Here is a 6333-nt window from a genome sequence, read left to right on the forward strand (position 1 = left end):
CGGCTTTGGTCCTCAAGAACAGATTACAACTCCAGAAAGAGGGAAAGAAGGTAGGAGAGTTTTCTGTTGCTGCTGCTGCTGCTGCCTCTGCTGTTGCTGCTACTAGTGCTGCTGCCACTGCTCGTAGTGACTGCCCCTGCCGCTGTGCTGCTGCTCTGGATGCTTGTCTCAGTACTTGATCGGCTCACAGAGTCTTGCTTATCAGCAGTAATACAGCTGTCAAAAAAAACACCCTTGCTCTCTGCTTCAGACCCACAGATGAAAATGCAGCATTTTGAGTCGAGCTGAAAGAGGCAGGGGGCTACTTAATAATTCATGAGAAGGCAACATTGTGATTATTTCCTCCTCACTGGCGTGAGCCGCGAGTTCCCCCGCCGTCCCCCTGCTTCCCACAGACCGTCTCCCCAGCCTGCTTAATCCACTTGTTTAAAACGCTGTCTTACTCCTTGACCGTAATAAAGTTGGTGTCAAAGGTGGTTCTGCCGAACATCCGGAGCTTGATGTGAATTGCAGGGGGTCACTGGTTTTTAATGCCACCCCCCCGTCAGGTCCCCAGAGAACGCCTAATTGGAACAATAATGAGGAGTGAGAGAAGTGGAAACGAGCACCAGGCAACTCCCAGCAATCAATCTTCTCTTTGGAACAAAAAAAAAGTGAGAGACTATCGATCGGGCTGAAGCATCTGTCAGAGATTAAGGAAGGCAGTACAACGGTCCTTTCTTATCAGGAATTAATGGTAGCATCACAGGCTCCGGCACGAATTTGAATTAGTGGATGCCTTCTGATCTAGAACCAGATGACGTTAGAGATGTTGAAATAATGTATCGATCTGCCCCCCCTCCAACCACCCCCCCCCCCCCCCCTCCTTTTCCCTCCTCCTATACTGTGTGTGCCTTCGTGCCGTTAATGGCCCTCTTCCAGATTGCCAAACAAAATTATGCAAATAGAAGGCACAAAAGTGGGCTCCCTAATGCATGTTATTCCCCTTTAAATGGGATTAGTCATGCGGGTCACATCACAAGGGGCTGGGACCTTTAGAGAAAAGGCATATTTAAAGGTGAATTGAACCGCTTTTAACACACGTGCCAAGTCCTCTTAAGTCAAGGCTGAGAGAGAGTGGAAAACACAAGATTACTGGAGATTGAACAGGGAACTACGGGGGACAACAAGGCTTTTAAAAATCGCTCTCTTCTCTCTCTCTCTCTGTCTCTCTTTCTCATTACCTGGACTGACTAAGTAAGTAACATGTTGAAAAATACAAAAAGCAGTGGCTGTCTTTGAAGCAAACAGCATAAAATCTTGTCAAATTATACAAATGAATACTTCTGCTGAGAAGAACTGAGCCATTTATTAACTAGTTAAGAGCAATTCCCCTTGGTTTGTTCAAGCCTGGGGAATTCCCATCCCCAAAGAGGACTAAAGGAGTGCTCTTAAGCTACTCTGAAAGTCATTCTCCTCCCCAAAGAGGACTAAAGGAGTGCTCTTAAGCTACTCTGAAAGTCATTCTCCTCCCCAAAGAGGACTAAAGGAGTGCTCTTAAGCTACTCTGAAAGTCATTCCCATCCCCAAAGAGGACTAAAGGAGTGCTCTTAAGCTACTCTGAAAGTCATTCCTCTCCCCAAAGAGGACTAAAGGAGTGCTCTTAAGCTACTCTGAAAGTCATTCCCATCCCCAAAGAGGACTAAAGGAGTGCTCTTAAGCTACTCTGAAAGTCATTCTCCTCCCCAAAGAGGACTAAAGGAGTGCTCTTAAGCTACTCTGAAAGTCATTCTCCTCCCCAAAGAGGACTAAAGGAGTGCTCTTAAGCTACTCTGAAAGTCATTCTCCTCCCCAAAGAGGACTAAAGGAGTGCTCTTAAGCTACTCTGAAAGTCATTCCCATCCCCAAAGAGGACTAAAGGAGTGCTCTTAAGCTACTCTGAAAGTCATTCTCACTCCATATTTCTCTCTTGATCCATGTCACCACCGTCACTCCCATGTGGGACTGCATTCTGTCAGCCGGAGACGGGGACGGTCCGTTGATTGCAGTCCTTGCAGATACATTGAGACATCTGTGAACGTTGCCTTTATTTGTCAGGAATAATTGGTTACATGGCTTAACCGTGCCTCTGGAAGGCAGCGGGGTTTGCCGGACTTGGAGTGTTTTATATAGTGACTCCCAGAGGATGCTGAGGTTATTCAGAGCCTGGTGGAGGTTCCTGATCACTCTGGTGGGGGGCGGGGGGTGTGTGTGTGTGTGGGGGGGGGGGGGGGGGGTGGAAGAGTCGATCCAGGCAGCAACAACAACCACAAAAAAAAAAAAAAAAAAAAACATAGCAGGCACATCTGGCAGATGGGGACAGTTTTCACATATTGGATGAATCGTAAGCCACATTTTTCCCCCAAACACAATCAAGGCATATACAGTTAACATACAGTTAACACAATATACCCCTCTGAGCTGTGGCTGTGTTCTGATCCAATGTGTCATAATGCACGTTCATCCTCCTTATAGGTGAGATCAAGCAGAAAATAACAATCCTTGCTCCTAATGCACTCAACTCCATTCATATGAAATTACAGAGCAATACTACTACTACTGTACAAAAGCATAATTTAAGGAAAAATGCTACTGAAATGTACTGAAAAGATGGCTTTCAACAGACATGAAGACAAGGTTTCAAGGTGATTGGCTGAGCCCTAGTGACTGGTTAATATATTATTTCCTTCCATTGTTTGGCTCAGCCTTGGAAATGCCACTGACGGCTGTACGACACCTTTTAAGCACTGATAAAACTATTTCAATGAAACATATTGTCACCTTAATCAAAAGTCAAAATTGACTTTACTCCTGGTAAACCATGGATACCAGTAGTTTGTTTTTCAATTTGAGTTAATTACAATCATCACAATAACATTGACTGTTTTACAACATTGAGAAATATGGCAAAACAGCCTTCTCAAACCCAAATACATCATGTAATTATCAACAATTTGCCCATAAAAGATTATGAAGTTCCATGTTGCATTAAGTTCAACAGACTACACATCTATAATACCTTTCAGAGTTAGGCCTGTATATACAGTATTCTTCTTTCTTTACATTTTACATTTTACATTTGGTTTATCTTGCGGGAAATGTCTTTTCTTGAATCTCTTTCGAGGAAGCGTTTCCTGGGTAAGCTTTGTTACTCAGGCATTTCTATTCAATCCCAAGAGTGCAACCATGAGATCCATAGGCCCGGTCTGAGATTCTGTCAGACACATACTGCAGTCAAGGTGGTACTCAAGCAAACCAACGGAGAGACTTTGACCGGATGTAATAATTGTTAGAGATATTAATTCATAACATGCGAGGGAGCTGCTAGCTCAGCAGGAACACGGCCGGGTATCTGCAGCACACAGAGAATCCAACTGCCTGGAACAGGCCGGGGAAATTCAGTCAGATTTGCATAAAAGCTACAAAATACTATTTCTTGTTTTCCTCGTTTTCTCCTCGTTTGAGGATGTGGGATTGTGGGAAATGAGAGGATGTGCTGATATTAGTTGTTTTAAAAATAAAAAAAAATAAAAAAAATAGCAGAGGAGCAAGCTCAGTAAATGTTCAGATAGAATCACTGAAAAATGCTATCCTAAAGGACACTTTTTTACTGACATTAAGATATACTGACATACTGTAACCATTGATGTTTAGGCACTGATAACATATTGGTAATAGCAACAAGTCTACTGGCTGTCTGACACTGTGACACTGCTGTAAGGCCAGCCCTGCTGTCAAACTGTGGAATGGAATTTCTATTTCACGTTCACATTCATTCCAGACTTGTTATGTTTCGCTTTTCATCCCTTTGAAAACGCTAGAATAATATGTATGGCATTGGAAGTTACACATAAGCCTCCATTAACGCTGAGATTGGACATTGTACGGTTCAGTCGCTCAGTTCAACTTTGGCTAGCACACATTCTGCTAGCGTGCTATAATAATCCATGCAAGTCCAAGGTTCCACTGCCATATGGACACTCATTTAGCTGTATGTATGAAAGTGTTGCCCAAAGGAGAATAGGGAAACGGGGAGCCAGCGTAGTGGACAGAGTCATTGACATGCTGTCCACATGGGCAGAACACTCAAGGTTCACTGATTTTATTTATTTTTTCCTACTGCCCTGAGGATGATTTTTATTCAAGTACACATACATGTACAGGACGCTGCTTCATTTTAAAATGCAACGTCTCACTCACTCATACATCTTCAATGTTGCACTCCATAACATCAATAAGTACGTGAGTCACATGGCATGAGATGAGAGGTCATTGAAAGGGCAAATCCCGCAACTGCTCCAGTGTTCAGACATTGCTGAGGACAACAGTCCTGTTTCAGCGTGTTGCTGCCAACGAGCCCCACTCAGCTACAGTTTAGATGAATGACAGCTATTCTCGCGGGAATAAAGACACCCAAGGCTAGCAAATGCAGAATTATCGATAAAACCTCAAATTAGGAAACAGAGGTTGTTGACAATGGGTAGGGTATCCAAGAATCGACAACCAAAATGGCAGAGTCCTGGATGTACAGGACAGGACACAGCCAGAGTACAGCTGACTGAGGGTACCAGACTACTTTCCCTTCCACTTTCCAATAGTATTTTGTCCGTGTCCAAATACTCCCGGCATAGAAATGAAGGGAAGGCCCTCTCCCACGCTGCAAGTATGGGGAACAAAAGCTGAATGTCACAGGCGGAATCTTTTCTGACAAAAAATCATTCATGCGCAATTTCTACAACACACAGTTTCTTGTAAATAATAAATGCACTTTTTAAGAGCTTCCTAATAAAAAACCCTCTCTCTTTCCCTGGGTTCATGCGAGTGTCAGGTTTTCTGGGGAGGCTGAAATAGCCCTGGCCTTTGATGCCAAGGGAGAACTCTGACTGCCTCAGCTGTGTGCAGAATATCAGTCCAGTTTGAAACACTACAGGATGATATAGAACAGCGGGGGGTGGACAAAGAAATGGGAAAGCCCCACAGACACGTGCATGTGTTACACAGACAACAATGCTAGCTTTACAAAGCTAAGTTCACCCTTAGCCAACTCAAGTTGGTGCGTTGTATAATTGATAACGTAGCACTCCTAGCAATCTAGTGATTATTGCTTACTTTGTAGACGGAGGCATTCTGATTAAGTGGATTGAGAGGGCTATATTTCACGCGTGCACCTCTCCCCCTGCCTTGATTATCTACCTGTTAGCGTTTGATGTCTTGATGCAGAGCGGGAGGCCTCATTACAGGACAGATGCTGACTTGTTATTCAGCTCACAGCCTGTCAGCGCAGGACAGATGGGATGAGGAGGGAAGCCTGGGAGGGACCACTGACCCTCTTCCCCTCCCCATCAGCAGCACAAACACAAGGCGCGTCACAGTGCGCAGTCCTCCCCTGCATGACAGTGCTCACCTGCCCTCCAGCCTCCCACAACAAGAGGGCATGTTCCCCCACCAGCTGTGAACATCACCACAACGCAGCCCCGTGTGAAGTCTGTAAAAAAACTCACTCAGTCTAGGCCATGTGTGGCTCAATGGAATCCTACACGCACGCACGCACACACACGCACACACACACACGTGCACGCACACACACACACACGCACACACACACGCACGCATGCACACACACACGCACGCACGCACACACACAGACACAGACAAGCTTGTCAACAAGTTGTGTAATGATTCTGTTTTGGGAATGGGGGAATGGTTCTTGTTTCAGTAATGAAAAGTGATTCTCACTGACAATCTTGTACTCATGCTGTTATTTTGTTATTTTTAGAGGTAAATATCATCGGATTTGTTTGTGCAATCTTGGCTTTCAGAGGGGGAAAAAACAGCTCATTAAACTGCCTTAACCTGGTGACTCCGGGAATGCAAATCAAATGGTTGTTAGTTGTAAGAGAGAGAGAGGGGGGGGGGGGGGGGAAACATCCTAGAACAATACCGCATGAAATATAAATGACAGCAGTTTTGAAACTGTGTTGGAATTTATCAAAACAGTCAGATTCCCGGCTAAGTGGAAAGCACCATAGCAACAGTTCTGCTAGAAAAGTTGAGATTGCATTTCGCAAAGAGGTTGTGATACTCGCAATGATGAAGGAAAACAGCGCCTGGAGAACCCGGTCCCAGGGGGAAGGCCCCGACGCAGGATATTAGAGCCTGAATAAATCATGTAATGTTGCTGTATCATCTCTGCCCTGATCAATCTTCTCCAATCGATAAGCCAGTCTCTGGTCATGAAATCTGAGGGACAGGAGATCAGGCACCTGAGCTGCTCATTAGCATCACGATTGGCTGGCAGCGGTTCTGGGAGAGCAG

This window comes from Argentina silus (assembly GCF_951799395.1).
Source record: "Argentina silus genome assembly, chromosome: 12".
NCBI classification, from domain to species: Eukaryota; Metazoa; Chordata; class Actinopteri; order Argentiniformes; family Argentinidae; genus Argentina; species Argentina silus.